Source organism: Dermochelys coriacea, chromosome 11, assembly GCF_009764565.3.
Source record: "Dermochelys coriacea isolate rDerCor1 chromosome 11, rDerCor1.pri.v4, whole genome shotgun sequence".
NCBI lineage: Eukaryota > Metazoa > Chordata > Testudines > Dermochelyidae > Dermochelys > Dermochelys coriacea.
In genome coordinates this window covers 11,894,680-11,915,302 of record NC_050078.2, presented here as the reverse complement: position 1 = coordinate 11,915,302, position 20,623 = coordinate 11,894,680, and the positions used below count along the sequence as shown (strand labels likewise).

The 20,623-nt window shown below is 42.3% G+C and overlaps 1 protein-coding gene across 3 annotated transcripts in view; it reads left to right on the top strand.

The window, feature by feature from the left end:
• The first annotated feature begins 3,626 nt into the window (after positions 1-3,626).
• The window catches only part of MYLK (myosin light chain kinase), a 334,343-nt gene continuing 317,346 nt past the window's right edge, over positions 3,627-20,623 (top strand). Inside the window, exon 1 of one of the 3 annotated variants that reach the window (XM_038421966.2) lies at positions 3,627-4,321. The gene's annotated coding sequence lies outside the window, so the exon portion shown is untranslated. The remainder of the gene's footprint in view (positions 4,322-20,623) is intronic. The other 2 variants (XM_038421970.2, XM_043504946.1) reach the window with 2 other exon arrangements.

The following is a 20,623-nucleotide window of genomic DNA, read 5'->3' as shown; positions in this document are numbered from 1 at the left end:
CACAAACTATTTAGAGGGGTACAGCCCAATTCCTCAGTTTCATAAAACTTGCACTCTAATGTAAAACCCCAACTATACCCTCATATGCTTTTGTGTGTCCCACATTCTGTGCATTTAGAAAGTTATTCTGCCTTAAAACTGCTGAGGTCACTGTTGCATTAGAGTGTAAGTTTGATGAAGCTTCCTGTCTCTTCTATCCATTCCCAAACCTCCTGGCTGCTGTAAGCAGGGGAGTCTCTACTATACTATTGCTACTCCTGCCTCCATTTCTTGGGTCCTCTTCCCCCAGTATAAATCTCCAGTGTGCCACAACAGCAGCAGTGAGAAACTGATATGATTCTTGACAATTTTGCAGCTTTCTCTGTTTCTGCTTGGGAAACCTAAGAGCAGCAAATGAGTCAGTAGAGCAGACTCAGGAAGACGATGCTACATCGGTTCATATTTGGAAAACTATCTCCACAATCACAAAGGCTAGAAATTGTTTTGTATTTTTAAACAAGTGTTTACATTCTGCAGAAATAGATGGCTTAGGCCCTCACATTCACCAGGGAGAGAGAGAGAGAGAGAGAGACACTTGGCACTAGTGAATGGTCAAATGCATTTTTTTCAAGTCCTGAACATTCAGAGGAGCCCAGGTCTCTATGTTGTTGGGCTTTGTAGACATGTTTGTCTACCTTGTGGGTTGTTCTGTAGCTTCCCAGCTCTAATTATGAGTCAGACCAAATACTGATCATATTCTCAGTTACTTTCTGGAGAAGAAGTCTGAGTGAAAAGAAAAGAGTATTAAATGCTGCTGGCCCTGAATAGATGGGTTGTGGCACCCCCTGAAGCTTGTCCCAACAAGGGAGCCTAAAAATTTCTACAGAAGCACCCCCAACTTATAATTGAAGAATATCCTCCCTCCCCGTGTCCAGTGCTACACTGACTGTGATTCCTTTGATGCAGCTCTGCTCCTAATTACCTGATAATCATCTGAACTGCAGCCTTTACAGTTCAACCTCAATCACTTACCCACTGCAAGTGTTTAGGAAAGTAACTTCATCCTTCATTTGTTTCCTGAGCATTGCCCTACAGAAGCTGTGTAAGCTCTCTGAGGGCTTTGTTGGTTACAATCCATGGCTTGCACATTGCAGAAATATAAATGTTAGGTCAAGATACTCTGACAAGTTTTAAATCCATCCAGCTGCTGTTTCCTAAATGTGTCCCTGGAGCAGCTGCTTGAAAGATGTTTACAATTAAAAAACTGAAGTAGCCAGTTAACAGCAGTAGAGAATTACTCTACCCGGCACCATCCATTAAGTATATTTGAAAACTCATTGTCAAAAGCATGATCTCATTTAGTATCAATGCCAAAGGAGCAGAAATATTTACTTTCAGTTCATCCTGTGGCTTCTGGGGTCTCTTTAAAGCACAGGCCCACCCTGGGAGATGCATAGCTCCTGCAGGGGCTCTGGGAGGCAATGCAATTGGAACATGGGAGCACATGGTGCCTGTGCCAAGTTTAGCAAGGTGCTGCATTCACTCCCTTCTGCCATTAGCCTGCTCCAAAGGCCAATGGAAAGAAGAGCAGGGTGATACCTTTAGTTTTTCCCCTCCCAGTTTGACCCGTGGAGCCAAAAGCCCCGAGGGACAGAATAGATCATCTGAGCTCCACTAAGGGGGAGCCAATGCACTAGAGCCCAGCAGGGGCCTGACCTGCTGTAGTGCTGGTTTGTGGGGCTAAGTGGATTTAGTGCCAGAGCTCCTCCCTTTGCTGAAGGCAAACATCACTTCCTTGGTGACACTCAGGTCATGTCTTCTTTGTGGTTGTGAAGGCTAGAATCATCTTTTAAATCAAAAGTGAGATTATGATATAATTGCAGGACTGTGAGAGCTGAGGTGCAAGACATATGTTTTGTGTCTATGCCCTAATCCATCCCTGCCCCTGGCTGTATCCAAAACCCAGTGAAGCTAAGCCAAGCCCAAGGGGCTTAGTAGAGCTTTTATGATCATTTTTGAACATCTGCACAATCTGTTGTGAGAGTGACCTTGTTTTGGCATCCCATTTCTCGGTCCCAAGCGGGTGGAGCTTTGGAAGGTACCATCTCATTTTGGTGTCTCAAGTGGGTGGAGCTTTGGACAGTACCATCTGTTTGTCTCCCCCAAAGCTGAGCAATGGTAGGGAAAATTTTCATTTCCTTCCTGTGCCTTTGGAGAAAATAGCATCTGTAGCTGTGTTCCCTGAGCAAAGGAAAGTGAAATTCAAGATTCAGAGAAGCATGAGTGGGGATAGAGTGGCACTGGCTTCGTACACTTGGTCAAAACTGCTGGACAGATGAGAGTTCCATCCCCCAAAGGTGCTCTCATTACATAGATGCTGGTTAGTTGGGGCATGGAAAAAAACTAAGACCAGCTTTGTGTGCGTGAGTGGGTGCATGAAAGTTCCCCCTCTTATGCCAAGCACTTGTATGTGTGCATAATGGGAGGGGTGCCATTCCCTCTCACTGCCATCATGTGAATGCCTTTCCAGTTAAACAGCCATTGTGTACCAGTGGCCATGCAGATTATGGAAGTTGGGCTCTGTATATGTCTGCTTTTGTTTCTACATGATGAGGATTCAAACTAGCTGAAGAAGGGGTCTTCTTAGCCCTACAGTTTAGACACAGCACCAAAAGAGAGGTTTCTTAGACTAGTAGTGTAACCTCCTCTTCTTATCTACCAGCAGCTAATGCTCAGTGAGATAGATGACATACCAGCAAAAGTGGTATCCAATGCTGCCCCCTTTTAAAGGATGCTCATTGTTAGTTTTCGTGCACAAAATTAATCCCAGGATTAGAATGAAGAATATGCAAGTCTCAATGAATATTATGCTGTTGACATCACTTGAAAGTAATGCACAGAATTGGTGCTTGTTTTTATGTTAGACTTGTTTGTTTGTTTGTTTGTTTTTTGGGTGCAACCATGTTTAAGTGTGGAGGCATTTAAGGAACACCAGGGAGAAAATGAGATTTATAGCCTAAATTATGTTCTGTACACTTCAAAATATCCAGGGGAAGCAATCCTTCCACCCCTCCCCTTTAACAAACAAAGAAATAAACCACAACTAAGAGTCACATTTCAAGGGGCTTGCATTTGATGGGAGCCATACCTGCACACAAGAGGAGGATTTATCCCAAAGCTGACACTTGTGTGTTCCTGTCCACTACATACATGTTTGCAGGATCAGACCCTTAAGTCATTAAAATTGCCAATAAGAAACAATGAGCATTCTTGCATTTATTTAAGGGATAAACTTAATATGTTTTGAAGTCTTATTTGGTAATATGCAAGTAATATTAGACAGAGGCCCTGATCCTGCAGTGGGCTATGACCCCATGACACCCAAATCCAAAATCAAAAGGTTTTAAAACAAGGATTGCATATACTTTTCTGAACAGGATTTATATTGTGCCTACACTAATATCAGTTTAAAACTTAATGTAACTGACTTTGAACTGTAAATGGTTTATTAAAACCAAAACACTGAGCGTCTATAATCTTAAACCTTCTCTCTCATAAACAACGGAATTGGAGAAGCAGCCTTTCCAAGTTTTTCCCACTGCTTTGTACCTTGTGTTATCACACCTGTGCCAAGAGGGTGTAACACTGTCACAGGTGTGAGGGAGGGAGCTTGATTTGATAGTGGTTTTACACTCACAAGGGGCAAGACAGCGGGAATGAGACCTTCCCCATGAATCAATCTAGCGACTTATCTCTGTAGACCTGTTCTCCTTTGATCTCTGTGTGCTATCTGCTCTTGGGAGTAAGATTCCTTTCCCTGGGATCTCTCCAGTCAGTCTCTTTTCTGCGTACTGCCTGATTCCTGACTGCCTGCTCCTTTGATCTCCGGGACAGCGCGGCGGGCTGCCTGCTGTAGGGATCTCTGAGCTGCGGAGGAGGTGGGCGCTCTGGGCACCGAGCGGTCTCAGGTCAGGCAGCTGCATTCGTCTCCACAGCACACACACAGCTCCCCTCCTCCCCGCAGGTCACCAACGTTTGTTGTCAAAAGTGCAGGCAGCAGCCTGTCTCTGAAACTTTCCTAGCGCATGCACGAAACCCGCCTTCCCTAGCCCAGATCCATGCACACATTTCCTAATAAGGCTCCTGCTAACGCTAAGGCATTAACTGGCCCCACGTTTCTTGCTGTTGTGAGGGGCAGGGGAGCTTAACCCCCCCCCCCCCCACTTGGATGGTGCAATTGAGGAACTCTGCAGGAGGAGGAAGGGAGCTGGCTAAAGTTTCCTCCGGGTCTCTCGCCCTCTGTCCCCCGGGAGGTTTCCTAGAGCAGCCACGGCAGATCGCAGTGAGTAGCTCCCTCTTTGCTCATTCATTCCCTCGGCTCTCGCCGCTGCTCCTTTGGGAGCCCCCCGTTCCCATCGCTGGCTGTGGAGAGACATTGTAAATTGCCTGGCGCGGGCGGCGGGCCAGGCAGCAGGTTGTGTCTGAGCAATGCCGCCGGGGGTAATGCTCCTCTGCCGGCAGACTCGGCCGTACTGGAAACGACTTCGGCAAACAGGGCCCGCGTCAGCAGCAGGGTCGGCGCACCCGGCGGAGCCCCGCTCTCTGGCTAACCGGGCTGTGCTTTCAGCCGCCCGCAAGCCCTGCCTGAGGTCCGCCGCGGGCTCGCTGTGAGCGCGGAGCTCCGTTGAAAGCTCTCGCAGGTGAATGCGTGGCGCTGCATGGCTTGATTTCCCTGCCCATGCAAGCCAGTTTGCGCAGGGATTTATAAAGGGTTAGTGGGAGCGGGCTCGAAACCAGCCTGTGTGAAATGGCCTGGCTGGGGTTAGAGCCGGGGGGGGGGGTGAAAACTTTCCTTCTTTCAGCCCTCCCCTCCTGTGCGAGGGGCCCTTTGGGAGCCGGTCGCGAGGTGACAGCGAGGGGGAGAGACAGCAGGACGCGATCTTGCAGAGCCTGACGCTGTTTTGCAGCGCTTGGGTTTTTGCGGACCTGAACTTTGCAACTAATCTCCTGAGCGAAGGTCGGAGCTGCTGCTTGGCTAACACACGCTGCAATGCTATTGATTTTTATTTCATCATTCTTCATACAAAGTAGCACATACACCTCCTAGAGCCACAGTCGGATTTTGTGAATAGCGTCTTTCCTACTGAGTGTATTTCAAAAGGCTGCCCAGAGCTGATTTCTTTCTCAGTCTGCCATTGTGTCGTTTGAGTGGCGCACTCACGCGGGGGCAATGAAGAGATGTGTTCGGCTGAGGCTGGAGATGCTGAGGAAGAAAGGTGTTCCCGATGGCAGGAGCTGCAGGGAAGAAGGCTCTTGTGCCAAGTGTGGGGGAGGGAGGAAGACAGCCACAGGGGCAAATCCTCATCCGGTGTAACACACCTTAGCTCTGTTGAAATAAAAAATGCATTGAAGTCAATGGAGCAAGGGTGACTTACCCCATCTGGGATCTGTGGCGGGATGTACCCTAGTACTAAGTGGGAGTGTTAGAAAAATACAGTTCATGCTCCAGCAGGCCCTGATGCGGACACACTGATGCACAAGAACTGGACACTTGAGTAGTCCTGCTGAAGTCAACAGGGACTTCTTGCATAAGTAGAGAAGCATGTACTTAAGCATTTGGAAGATGGAAGTCTTGGTTTCCTACAAAATTATTAAGACCTCTCCAGCAATGGTGTGATCTCTGAAGTCCTTTCTCTTGCAAAACTCTCATAGGAGTTGTGTATCATTTGCTCAGGATAGATCTCAGAAACTAACACCTGGCTCTTTATTGGTTCTGGCCCTATATTTTTTGAGGAGGGTTTTTTGGTTTCATTTTGTTTTTCTTATCAGAAGCTTTAGGGCTTCCCGTGAAGTTTTGCATGAAAAAGGACTGCACGACTAAGCCCAGATTACCAGGAATTCATTATTTTGAAAAACGGGTAGTACAGCATATCCTCTGATCAATGATTAATTAAAAAAAAAAAAACAAATGTCTTCTGTTTGCTAGCGGCAAAGACTTGTCTAGAGCAGATTTCAGTGGGTTGGGTTGTAATTACCACTGCAACTACTTTCACCCAAACATCTTTTGGGTCTTTAAAATATAAAGAAGTGTGTGCATTCAGATACATAGAAATGTTTCTTCCAATGTATACTTTGAATTTTTAAGAAATTTGTTTATTGTAATATTGTGGACTGTTAATGTAATTTTTTTTTATTGTGTTGCATAAAGCCCTGAGTGCCTCAACTGGGGTTAAATTCTGTTGACTTCCTTCAGATATAATGCATAAATAGTGGTGGGAGGGAGTGGGATGCTTAAAATTATTAGCTTGCTGAGGGGTGAAATTACTTCTCAGCACTCTAACTTCATGCCATAGAGTAGCACATTTGGAAATTCTTTTCCACTTAATCCTCCCACCTCCTGTCTGTGCACATCTGGCCATTAGCTTGGCATCACTTCCTGGATGGAAATGGGGATGGAATGGCATGAAATTGACTACCAGAGTCTGGAGATCCCTGATGCAAAGGTAGATATATTCTCCCTCTAAACTATCTGTTCCTTGTCTGTAAAGTGCAAATTGGGTTCCCAGACCAAGTATTCTGGCTGGATGCAGGGAGATGCATAAGGAGAAATACTCCTTCCAAGGCTGAAGAGTGGTGGCAAAGTTGCTCCAGAGCCTAGAATATGCCCTCTACAGGGGAAATGGTGGGAGGATAAATGCTGAATTGGGTTCCCCTTTACCCTGTCCCTAAATTCTTCTGAGCAAGGAGCCCCTGCTGAGCTGGGCTAAGTGATCTGCAAGGAGGTATATTCCTTCTGCAGTGGTTTTCCCCCAAAATTTACCCTCTGCCCCTTGGTGGTGGAATCATGCTGGTCCATCATTTGGGATCCCTCTGGCCCTGGAGATAGGGGCAGACTTTGCACCTAAATGTTCAATAAATTCCCAGCCTTCAGATACATTTCCTCCTCTGGTTTTCCTCACTGGTTGGATTATTACTGTATTTGCTAAAGATACTTTGGTTTGCAGGCTTGAGATCTTCCCCCTCCCACAGCTGGGAAACTTACAAATAACTGGTGGAGTCTAGGAGTGTCTTGTGAATTGGGAGGATATCTTTCTCTTAAGCTATAGTATATTTATTAATAATTCTCTGTCACCTGGCATTTTTATGTAATATTCAGCTTGATCCACCCCAATATTATGCTTACTGTTTCCTCCTTATCTCTATACAGGGAGAACTTTTAGAGCATTAGTTATTATCTACATTTAAGTTTTATTGTAGAATACTCCGTATAACCTTTCCATAATGAACTCTTGCCTCAGTGGAGTATGAACCTTCATCCCCATAGCTCAACCCTCTATCACTTGATCTATAGGAGTAACTCCATTAGCTAGTACCAGTAGTAAGCTGTTTGCTACAAGGGGATATGATGCACACTGTGCTAGTGTGGTTTACTGTAATAGTGCTTACTGCTTTCAGTGCAACTAGAACATGGATTAAGGCACATCACAGCTAGGATATTATGTAAATGTGAGAGGCTCACTCCGGTTAATGTCCTCACCCTAATCTTTATGGGTCTTTTAGGGAAATCTCGAAGGGTCTGCTACCAAGGAAGTTTGGAACTTGATACTCTACTGTTACAAGCATTTGATGCGTCTCCCCCTAAGTGTACTTGGCCCCACTATATGACGCAAGAGAAAATGCAGGGGATGGTCTTGTGAGATTCCTCCGACTAGCCTGTGTAATGCTGAAGGTGAAAACGTTCCTTAACATGTGACTGTGTACCATTTGCTTAGGATAGAGTTCAGAAATTACCGCATGACTCTTTATTGGTTCTGGCCCTGTTTTGGAAGGAGGTTTGGGTAGTGGTGGTGGTGGTGTTTTGTTTTTCTTACCAAGAGCTATCGGATTTCCTTTGGACAGAAATTCTACTCTTAAGGCCAACCAAGAGCCCTAACCAAGACATGCAGGCTAAATGTGCAGTGCTAGAGAGATTATACATCAACAGTTACAAACTACTTTCAGACCTCTCCTAAAACTAATTGCTGATGCAAATAGGGTTGAGTATTTGGAGAGAGTTCCAAAGCACTCAAGCTGGGAGTGATGGGATCAACAAGCACTTGGAGCTATGATGATGCAGGCTATACAATAAATATCTATAGATGGGTATATGCAGAGTTTTGGGCTCAGCTCATTAGAGAGATTGGGGCCAACATTTGTATTCTGAGCCCCTCTCTGCTCCACAAAGAGCTGTTAGCTGTTGTTCAGATTCAGGGATTTGGTTTGAGCCTTAGGGTGTCTCACACTAGAGAACAGAGACAAGGTGAGTGAGGTAATACCTTTTATTGGACCAACTTCTGATGGTGAGAGAGGTGAGCTTTTGAGCTTACACAGTGGATCTGAAGAAGACCTGTGTAAGCTTGAAAGGTCGTCTCTTTCACCAACAAAAGTTGGTCCAATAAAAGATATTACCTCACTCACCTTGTCTTGTTAATATCCTGGGACCAACATGGCTACAACAACATGGCATGTCTCATAGCAGAAAAGAGACAGGGAGTAATCTGTAGTGAATGTATAGGCCAAGGCCACTGAATTTAGGCTATGCCTACACTTAAACTCTGCACCACTGTAGTGCTTCAGGGTAGCCTCTTACTACAGCGGCAGAAGAGTTCTCGCATCACTGTAGTTAATCCACCTCGAAGAGGTAGTAATTAGGTTAACAGAATAATTCTTCCATCAACCTACGGCTGTTTATACTGGGGGGGTAGGTTGGCTTAACTACATTGCTTAGGGGTGTGAAATGTTCACATTGCTGAGCAACATAGCTGGGTTGACTTAATTTTTAGTGTAAACTGGCCTCAGGTCCTTTTGATACCCTAGCTCCCAGACAAATTAAACACATCCTGTAGTGTGCAGCCTTTGGTCGCACTATGGGGTCTTCTTAAATCCTGGCCTGGACTCTGCAATCATGGATGGGACTGTTAACTACAGTACAGAGTCTGTCTATAATAATATCTGCACATAAATGCCTCCACAAATAGAATAAAATACTAACTGTGAACCCATATCAAAGATGAGAATAAAGATGTTACTTGGCTGATTAATGAGTTGCTGAACATTAATTTCTGATTGATAATTTTTAGGTATGGCTACACTTGCAGATGTAGAGCGCTGTGACTTAAACCAGCCTTGGGAAAGCACTGCAGTGTGTCCACACTGACAGCTGCAAGTGTACTGGCGTGGCCACATTTGCAGCAGCATTGGGAGCGGTGCATTATGGGCAGCTATCCGACAGAGCCCCTCTTCCCATTCTGGCTCTGTGCCTTGTGGGAAGGGGGCGGGAGGTGTGGGGCATTCTGGGTCCTGTCCCAAAATCCCATGATGCATCGGTTCACATCTCAGGAATCCCTGTGCTACTGTCCACATTTGGCGCCATCTTTCAACTTTTTTTGTACTGCGCGCTCTGTCTTCCCTTTCGATCTGCAGGAATGGAGCCTGAACTGCTGAGGAATATGCTGACGACTCTCGCCAGCACGTCACGTGTGGCAGTCGAGTTACTCTTTCAGATCCAAACTGACAGTGAGGACTCGGACGATGATATCGACGCGAGTAACGCATACGACACGAGACTGCTTGTGTCATTCATGAACATGCTCAACACTGTGGAATGCCGCTTTTGGGCTCAGGGAAACAAGCACTGAGTGGTGGGATCACGTCGACCTGCAAGTCTGGGATGACGAGCAGTGGCTGCAGAACTTTCGGATGAGAAAAGCCACTTTCATGGGACTGTGTGGGGTCCAGCACCTCGCCATTGCTCCATACTGGGGATAACCTGGCACGTGGAGGCCTGGTCACCTGGCAAGATTCACTGAGAGCACTCCATGCCTGGCTGAGCAAACAGGAAGGGGATTTTCAAAATTCCGAGAGAATTTAAAGGGCAGATCTGACGGTTGGTCACCTGAGGGCAGGGCAGTAGAGTTCAAAGTGATGGCCAGAACAGGCATTGTGGTACACTTCTGGAGGCCGATCAAAGTGCATTAACAGACCAGGGCATCCACACTGGCGCTGCGGTGCTCCAGCAGAGACGCATCAAGCGTTATTCCACTCGCTGAAGTGGATTACCAGGAGTGCTCTAGCCGTGGAGTCCGGGCACTCTATGTGCCTTGCCAGTGTGGACGCGTCGTGAGTTAGGGCACCCGGGGCAGCTTTAATGCGCTCTAACTCGCAAGTGTAGCCAAGCCCTTTGTTCATAAAACAGGCGTAAGGTACTAAGTGAGACATTTGTTTTTTTTTAATGAGCTAAATCCAGCAGTTCTGATGCAAGCAAACGCCCATTTAAATTAGTGGAAATCTTGGCTAAATTTTATGTGTTCATAATTATTTATCAACTGTTTCTGCCTCTGGAAATTCTCAGGGACTGCTGTGTGTTTTTTTTTTTTTTCTCTCACAGTGATGGCGTTGCATTGATGTAAGTGAGAGTAGAATCAAGCCCTTAATTAACAATTGAGGGCCTGATTCTCAGAGATTAGAAGTCAATGGGAGACACAGCTGCAACCCTGAAAATTAAATTCTGGAATAAATTTAGCTTGCACTTCTGTAGAGGGGGAGATTCTGTGAGAAACTTTCTCTCAGTGATTTATTAACTGAGTCTTTTCAGGTTTACTGGAATTTAAAATGTGAGCCTAATCTACCTTTTGTTCATCCAGCTCGCAGGATTTAAGGTTTTAAGAGGGTCTACAGAAGCTTCTCCCTCAGACTGCTTATTTAATTAAAGCGGCTTTGTGCATTATTTACATCTGAATCGGAGAATCTTCCATCTGAGGGATCAATGTTTTAGGCATAAACATCTTGAAAGGTGTCTGGTCAGTGCTTCATTGTGAATAGAATCAAGAAAAAGAAATGGACATTTGGACCATAATTCTGAAACTCAAATGCCTCCAGATTGGCATCCGCATCTGTATTTAGACACCTATGTAGCAGTTGCTTAAGTTTCTGAGATGCTGACTTAAATGGGAATTGGGAGCACTCGGCACCTCTGAAAATCACAGGTGCCTAAATGTGGATTAAGATGCATTTGCTTAGACACCTAAACTGGGGGAACTTTGGCCTTAAAAGCCAGCTGTCACTGGCTTCCATGGGAATTCTTCAGAATAAACACGCAGAGGATCAGACTCCTCACATGGTTGTATTTGGTTATGCTTTAATAGTTCAGGAAATATAGGCTGGAGGCTGCAATCTCCCTCCCCTCCCCCTTCCAGGATCTGATTTGATTTAAAATGAAACCTACATCTATCTCTGAGTTGTGAAGAATTTGCATTAAGGTTATAATAACCAACAAGAATGCATTTTTATGTAGAAATCCATGATCAAATTGAGTCTTCCTGACTAGTGATTTAAATCAGATTGATTTAAATCACTAGTCAGGAAGACTCAATTTGATCATGGATTTCTACATAAAAGTGCATTCTTGTTGGTTGTTATAACCTTAATGCATATTCTTCACAACTCAGAGATAGATGTAGGTTTCATTTTTAGAAGGTACATCCCGTACATTTTTAAATTGATTTATTTTGAAAACTTTTCAGATTAGTTTTACAGCTATATCAGAAAATGATATGGCTATTTCATTTACCAAAGGTAATTGAATCAAATATTTATGAAGTCACTGGAAGGTGAACTATCTCCAATTCAACAAGTTAATCATTAATATTTGGAGGATTTTCTTGCTATGCTGTATTAGGAGGAGACCATCACCAGACAGACATTTAAATTGTTTTATTTAACTAAAAGAACATTAAATATTCTAAATTTTTTTCTTCAACAGCAAACATATAATATTTTTAGTTAAACATTCAGGTTTTTAAAAATCAGGTGTGTTTTTGTTAAAATTGTTTTTAACTAAAATAGTTAAAATAAAACAACAAAAATTAAATCAACTATGTCAGTCAGGTCAACATGAGAAACTTAAAATTTTGGCTTCTGCAGCTAACTCAGTCATCTTCACCTTCATTTTGCTGTTTGTTCATAATCTGGAAAAGGAAAAACAAGCTTTCCTGCTTTTTCAGGTCCCAAACAATTTTTCAATTTGGAATGAATTAGTCCAAAGGGAAAAAATATTCTTTTGACACCGGCCGAAGAAGCTACTGCTGTTTAAAAGTGAGATTATCACTTCAACAGTGTCTGAATCCAAGTGCTTAAGTGACATCCACCAGTTCACTGGTGTGACTTTCTTAAAACATCATCAGCAAACATATATTTCTTGAATGGTTCACCCTTAGTTCTGAAGTTTATTACAGTTGGCATTATGGAGGGATGATTGCTGGATGTCCATGTCATAGCCAATTCCTCTTCTTCATCAGTTAAGGTTTGACCCTGGTACCGAGTACTGAGAAAGTGCTTATCCCATTTGTTTTTTTTTAATGCTTGTAATTTAAATCTGTCATTGCATATTTCTCTTTATAAGATCTCGCTCAGTTCAACACCATCAGCAATAAAATGGCTATTCCCCTGCATTTTGTTCAAGGCTACAGAAATAGGCTTCAGGGTACTTAGCATGTGTTCAACATTTCTCTTAGGCCCAATGTTGAGAACTTTGGCTGTGACAGTGCCATCTCTTTTTCTTTTTTTTTCTTTCATGATTTTGTTCACAAACTGTCATCAGATTAGGCCAGTTCTTGATATAGTGCTCAAAATAGTCCACTACTGAGTTTCATTGCATGTCTTGTGAGAGTCTTAGCTTGGTTCCTCCCACTTTTTTCAGAGCAGCTGCTGCAAAGTGGTTGTTACAGAAGTATTTTGCAATTTCAACAACATTAGCCTTTATTTCTGAACACTGAAGCCTTTGGCTAGGAGGTGCATCAAATGAGCACTGCAGCTGTATGTTATTACCTTGGGACTCTCTCTTCATTCTCTTCAAAATAATTTCTTCTCATTTTTGGATACATTTGCAGCATTGTCTGTGATCAAGCTGCGTACTATACATAAATTTTTTATAAATTTTTTTCAGTTTGTTATAGCTTTTACTGCTACTTCTTTTTAAGTATTCTGCTGTGTGTACATTTCCTGATGTATCAGTTGTTTCTCTAAGGAAGGCATTCCCTTCTTCTGTTGTCACACAAGCACATACAACAGGATCATTGTGGACATTGCTCCACCCATCAAGACTCAGGTTAACAGCTTTACCCTCTAGACTTTTTGCACCCTGCTAGATTTCTCTTTCATACACTTTATCCAACAATTTGCCTGCAACATCTGCTCTGTTGGGTGGACTGTATCCTGGTCTTAATGACTGAACCATGTTAACGAAGTGTGGGTTCTCAATCATACAGAAAGAAGAATTTGTTGCATAAACAAACTGGGCAGTTTTTTTCATCAATTACCTATTTTTGTAATCTGCCGGTTCTTATCGATGGTTGTTTCTGGATGATGGAGATTTTTTTTTTCTTTTTGCTACAGGTAAAGTATGGTCACATAGCCACAGTATATGATGTGACTGAAACACTATCCCTGGCGCAAATAACTTGTGGCACCTTAGAGACTAACAAGTACTCCTTTTCTTTTTGCAGATACAGACTAACACTGCTGCTACTCTGAAACCTTTGAAACTATAGAAAATGATGGTGATCTTGTAGGTGGATAGTCTTCAGAATCATGTATGTTGAGGATGGATTCTCCTAAACAAAATAAGTCAATGCCGTTATTTAATTATTATTACCATACTGCTCATTTAGTATTACTCATTGCATTCACTGACACTCAATACTGCTTTAAAGATGAAATTGTAAAAGAAAGATCTGCCTGTTTCAGCTATTTATTTTTTTATCACAACTGGGGTTTGGCTGGTTCTGAGGGCCAACGGTGCTTTCAGAATTACTATGCCATATTTGGTGATATAGTTGATGTGCCACAGGATTCAGAATGCTCATTGACTGCTGGTTTTCAGTTACTTGTTATACTATTTAAAAAAAAAAGGGGGGGCAATTAAAATAAGCCCTCCCCATCTATCCCGATTGTCGTTCATTCTGGAATAACATAATCTGTGTAAGGAAGAAGAAAGGTGGTTAAAATCCACAAGGAACCCTACTCACGGCTGTGCCTTAACTGTGTAATCTAGACCCTGGTTGAGAGCCATGCCAGTTAATTCTGTCCCTCAGGCTCTTGGCAAGTTGTCTGTATCATGATTCGCTGTTTCTTGTATGATTTACATTAATAAAGATGGGCCAATACCAGGTTTGTGTGGGATGAAGGGAGTCCATCATAATGGGGGACAGTTGAAAAGAATGAGCAGGATGGTGTCTTTTTTGGTATCGTCTGTCTTGATGTTGGGCCAAATTCAGAAGTTCTCACTCAATTTTGCTTCAGTCCTATGACCTGCTTAGGCAAAACTCTCATTGGGAGATTTGCCCGAGTAGTACCTTAGGCAAAGCCGAAGGTAGGCTTCAGGATTAGGTTAGTCTAGAATGAACTAAGCACATCGCACAGAAACTGACCCAGCAAATATTACTATTGAGGAGGTCTATGTACAATGGTCCTTGATCACCTCTAAATTCAATCTGTTACATCACTGTTATTGCTCATTGTCATAATGATCAGTGAAATATGATGAATATCTTGTTGTACCTGGTATCGGGGGGTAGCCGTGTTGGTCTGTATCCACAAAAACAACAAGGAGTCCGGTGGCACCTTAAAGACTAACAGATTTATTTGGGCATAAGCTTTCATGGGTAAAAAATCAGTTCTTCGGATGCATGGAGAAAAATTACAGATGCAGGCATTATATAGTGACACCTGGCTGGATTTAAGGGAGGCCAACGGCTCTGTTTTAAAGTAATACTGTTACCAAACTCTTAAATTGTATAGTGCAGTGGTCCTCAACCAGGGATATGCGTACCCCTGGGGGTACGCAGAGGTCTTCCAGGGGGGTGCATCAACTCCTCTAGATATTTCCCAGTTTTACAACAGGCTACATAAAAAGCACTAGCAAATTCAGTCCAAACTAAGATTTTATACAGACAATGACTTATTTATACTGCTCTATATACTATACACTGAAATGTAAATACAATATTTATATTCCCATTGGTTTATTTTATAATTATATGATAAAAATGAGAATGTAACCAATTTTTCAATAATAGTGTGCTGTGACACTTGTATTTTGTAAGCAAGTAGTTTTTAAGTGTGAGGTGAAACTTGGGGGTACACAAGACAAATCGGACTCCTGAAAGGGGTACAGTAGTCTGGGAAGGCTGAGCGCCACTGATACTGAGCTTTTCTTCTTAAAGCACTTTACAAAGGAGGATTAGTGTCACGTATTCCCCTTTTATAGATGTGGAAACTAAGTCGTACAGAAGTAAAATGGCTTGTCCAAGATCACACAGCAGATTAGTAACTGCAGAGCTGGAAGATCTCCTGACACCCAGACCTGTACCCTATCTGTTGGACCATAATGTTTCCCAGTATCCACAGGCTACTTAATTCAGCTAACCATCTAAAGAATCTAGAACACAAAGAATTGGAAAGTAGAAAAGGCTGGGAATGTTAAACGTTCAACATAAAAAGAGAGAGAGCAAAGAGAGTGCAATTTTCAGGCTTTACCTCTCTCTCATATCAACCACTTCCTGAAATGAGAATTCTCAAGGTTCCTATACATAATCATGCTATAGTGCTCCTAATGGGAAGTTATTTAGCATAACAATGGAGGTGTAGTCATTGATGCTGTTGGAGGAAACAGAACTAATATAGCATATGTATTTTTTTTTTCTCATAAAGCTAGTAAATGTCAAGGACATACCCGTTCTTGTCATAAACTGTTGTGTGACAAACAAAACTAATGATGTAGCTTTTCAATGCTTTTTGCGTGTTGGTTAGTTTTATTGCATGGGAAACACTAATGTGTATAAAGTTTGGGGAGATACAGATTTTAATAGCTGATGGATTAGGGATCTTTGTCTAACACTTCTAGTTGTTTTTTGCTCCATCTATGATACAGAGAGTTTTTTACAACAAACCAAGAGGCAAAAATAACAAACTTCCTTCCAGGGCTCCAGAAGTTAAGTTACTGTAAAGCTAAACACAAGCCAGGACAAAGATTTCAGAGTCTTAAAGAGGAACTCCTTATAAATGGAGCTTTTATATGCTATCTTTTCCTGCCAGGTTCTGTTTTATCCCACAAGACCGGAAATACAGCTTTGCTGATGAGGTATGTAACTTGCTCTCCTCTAAGAGTTTCAGCTACGTTTGACCAGACTGAAGTGGTTCGAGATGATTGAGTGGACTGAAAAATCCTGTTTTCCTATAATGATGGGATTTCTGGATGTCTTTATTGATGTCTGTAGTTTATTCATTTAAAAAAAAAAAAAGAATTGAAGCTCTTCCACCAATATGGAACCATTCAGTGGTTTTTTCTCTCTCCAAATAACTATAATTTAGTTTAGGCTAAGTGGTTGTATTTCCTTTCTTTGTGCCCCCCCCCACGTTGGCCTTCCATAAACTTGCCCATTTTCTTAGTCTATAATAAAATGAGTTAAACAAAAATTGAATGCAGAGGCTGTGTGTGTGTGTGTGTGTGTGTGTGTGTGTGTGTGTGTGTGTGGGGCGGGGGGAACCCCAACACATGTTTTTGAAAATGGGTGGCTGTGCACAGTTATCATTAGACTCTCTCTCTGAGACAGTGGCTAGAGTGGGAAATTACTCTGTCTGTAGAAGAACATTAATTTGCATACTCCTGTGGTAAATCATGTGGCAAACTTTAGATTGGTTGGCAGGGGGTCTCTCTGTGAAACCTTGAAGGATTTTGGTAAAAGCTTGGCATCATGAAGAGTTCATGCAATATTGAGCCTTACAGAGAAATAGATTGTGACCTCTAGCATCTGGTACTGCAGTCTGGTTCACCTGGTACTGCAATCTAGATCAGCAATATCTTTCAGTGTTTGTTTGATTTTTTTTTTTTTAGTCTATATTTAGTAGTAGTCTGGATTGCTGCTGCATAGGAAAATTGCTTGTTTTGCTAATATGACGAGTGGACTGTCCTTTCCACAGGAAAGCAGGTAAAGATCAAAGGAGTATTTCTGATAGTATCATACTTTTTTTTTTTTTTTTCCTGCATGGCAGTCAGTCATTGATTAGTACTGTAATACTGTGTGGGAGTCGTTGATTCATATGGTTAAGAACAATCTCTGTGTAATGCCATACTCTTTCCCCCCCCCCATGTGCAAGATTATGAGTTTCCTTGAATGGCATTACACAGAGATTGTTCTTAACCATATGAATCATTGGCTCCCACACAGTATTACAGAACTAATCAATGACTGACTGCCATGCAGTAAAAATATATGATACTATCAGAATTACTGATATATACTCACACACACAGTATATAATACATATTTTTGCATTTGCAAAAATGCAGGACCATTGCAGGACCTCTTAAGGCTTTTTACAAATTAATTAATTAGTGCTATAACATTCTAAGAAGCAGGTGAGCTTCATTATTCCAATTTTACGGAAGTGGAAACAGCCAGAAGGTGGTTTCCCTATGGTTACACAAGAAGTCTCTGGACACAGCTACAAATAGAGAACCCTGGTGTTCCTGATAAACGTTTCTGTGCAGTAACCACAAGACCGTCCTTCCTCCATAAAGAAATATGCTTATATCAAACGGGAAACCAGTGTTAAGCAGAAGCCATATAGAAGTATTTGTCAGAGACAGACACATAGGGAAGATGAATTTATGTTGGATGAAGACATTCAAAATGAATTGTGGTCCAAGTGATCTAAATGAAATAAGTTTAAACGGATTATGTTGCTTTGCCAATTACAGTTAGTGTTAACCAACAACCGTGCACTAACCAAGTAACCTATCTTCTCCAATAGTGTAAAATTACCAGTTGCTACTAGTTTTTTATTAGCCTTGCATTTTGTAAACTTTGCTGGAAACATTCCTTGGCTGGTATTGCTCTGCTCCCTGATCACTTTCTGTTCCTAGTCTTGTTTTCCAGACTATTTTGATGTCTTAGAACTGATATTAGCGGGGTTCAGATCAGTGTTCGTAAACTTTCTCTAATGCTTTTGGCAGCTTTTCATGTTCATGAACTCTTCGTGATTCTGGAGCTCAGCATCTTAAATAAGTTGTTGAGGGGAATGGAGAAGACTTGCTCTAGTAGTAATCATCCATTTTGTGGTGCTGGAAAAACCATATTTACCACATTGGAATACCAGAAACTTAAAGGTATTGTGCATATCCGTTTCGCCTTGTCTATTGAGTTGCAAACTCTTTTGCCCCAGGACTGTCGGGTAATCTATATTTGTACAGTGCCTAGAACAATGGGGCACCATTTTCAATTGGTCCTTAGGCACTATGGTAATAAACATAATTAATAATAGTATTTCAGCAAGGCTGGTGATATCGCCTGTCCGAGTCAATCCTAGCATGCAAGTAAGGAATTGCTGATGGAGAAACTGAGGTAGAGAGAGGTAAAGGTGAGTCAGTGACATAACTTGGAACCAGGAAATTCTTTTTCCCAGGCCTACTGCTTGCTAACCTGTCGTAAATATAAAGGGAAGGGTAACCACCTTTCTGTTTCCAGTGCTATAAAATCCCTCCTGGCCAGAGGCAACCTCCTGTTACCTGTAAAGGGTTAAGAAGCTCAGCTAACCTGGCTGGCCCCTGACCCAAAGGACCAATAAGGGAACAAGATACTTTCAAATCTTGGTGGGGGGGAAGGCATTTGTTTGTGCTCTTTGTTTCCGTGGTTTTTCTCTCTTGGGACTGAGAGAGACCAGACAGAAATCCATCTTCTCCAACCCATCCTAATCCAAGTCTCCAATATTGCAACCAGTATAGGTAAGCCAGGCAAGGCGGATTAGTTTATCTTTTGTTTTATGTGAATTTTCCCTGTGTTAAGAGGGAGGTTTATTTCTTTTTTCTGTAACTTTAAGGTTTTGCCCAGAGGGGGATCCTCTGTTTTGAATCTGAATACCCTGTAAAGTATTTTCCATCCTGATTTTACAGAGGTGATTCTTTTACCTTTTCTTTAATTAAAATTCTTCTTTTAAGAACCTGATTGATTTTTCATTGTTCTTAAGATCCAAGGGTTTGGGTCTGTGTTCACCTGTACAAATTGGTGAGGATTATTATCAAGCCTTCCCCAGGAAAAGGGGTGTAGGGCTTGGGGGGATATTTTGGGGGAAGACGTCTCCAAGTGGTCTCTTTCCCTGTTCTTTGTTTAAAATGTTTGGTGGTGGTGGCAGCATACTGTTCAAGGCCAAGGCGAAGTTTGTACCTTGGAAGTTTTTAACCTAAGCTGGTAAGAATAAGCTTAGGGGGTCTCTCATGCGGGTCCCCACAACTGTACCCTAGAGTTCAGGGTGGAGAAGGAACCCTGACATAACCATTAGATAGCACTCCCTCAGTAGGAGCAAGCGACCTAAAGTGGGAATGAGAATTAGGGTTACAGAAATCGGGATGTAAGATAATAGCAAACACCAGGCTACACAGTGAAAAATTCTTGCTATATTTTTTCATAGGGGAGGGCTAATGCTTGATTGATCAATATCTTTCGGTGCTGAATTGGGTAGAAATATCCTGTTTTCCTAAGGATAAAAACAATATTGAATGAAAAGTATTCTTGGGACATGAGAGTGCAGCCCAGCAGACAAAAAGTCCCTGCATTTTTTTTTCAAACAGCAAATTTCTGGTGAGGGGTGAGTTTAGTTGCCATGGAAAATATTGTGTAGATTATACCTCCCCCATCCTCCCATCAATAAATGTATTTCAACCCCAAGGGAACTGCACTTTGCCTTTTAAGGCCAGAAGGAGCTATTATGATCACGTTGTCTGATCTCCTCCTGAAAAACATGGGTTATAGAATCTCACTCGGTCACTCTAGTATCGACCCTAACTCCTTGTGATCTAATTCAGCCACAACTATTGGAAAGAAATCCAGTCTTTTGATTTAAAGACTCCAAGCGATGGAGAATCTATCGCAACTCTTGGTAAGCTCTTAGAATGTCTGATTACTCTTTTAATTTTTAATTGCAGCTTATTTCCTGTTTTGAACTTTGCTGATTTCAGATTCCATTGGATTTTATTTTGCCTTTGTTAGATTTAAAAGCCCTCTTTTATTGGATATCTTCTCTCTTTCGTACTTACAGTGGTGAGTGTCTCAACATCTTTAATGTATCTCACACCATCCCTGTGAGGTAGTGACTTCAGTAGCGGTTAGGTGCCTAACTCACCTGGTGTCTACTGTGATTTTCAAAATCACAGTAATCTGCATCTTTAGATTTCTAAATTTCTATGTAAATCTGTCTCTAAGTGACTTGTCAAAAGTCACACAGAAACCTGTGGGGAAAAACCCAAGTTCCCTAGCCCCACTGGACTATCCTTCATTAGCTCAAGCTATAAAGATCTGTGCTGTATTGCTGAATGTCTAGGTTTCAAACCCTGCTGCCAATCCATTGGGGGACTATGGGGTTGTCACAGTTGGACATGTTCTCTCTGTGTAATTAGACCTTCACAGATTCCTTCAGTTAGACCTCTGGGGGACAGACTTCTGAGAGTCATCAGAATACTTTACTGCCTGAACAGCTTAGTAATAAAGTGGAGCTGTACACTGCAAAAATGAAAGTGAAATCGTCCAAACTGGTTTCATCATCCAAGCTGATT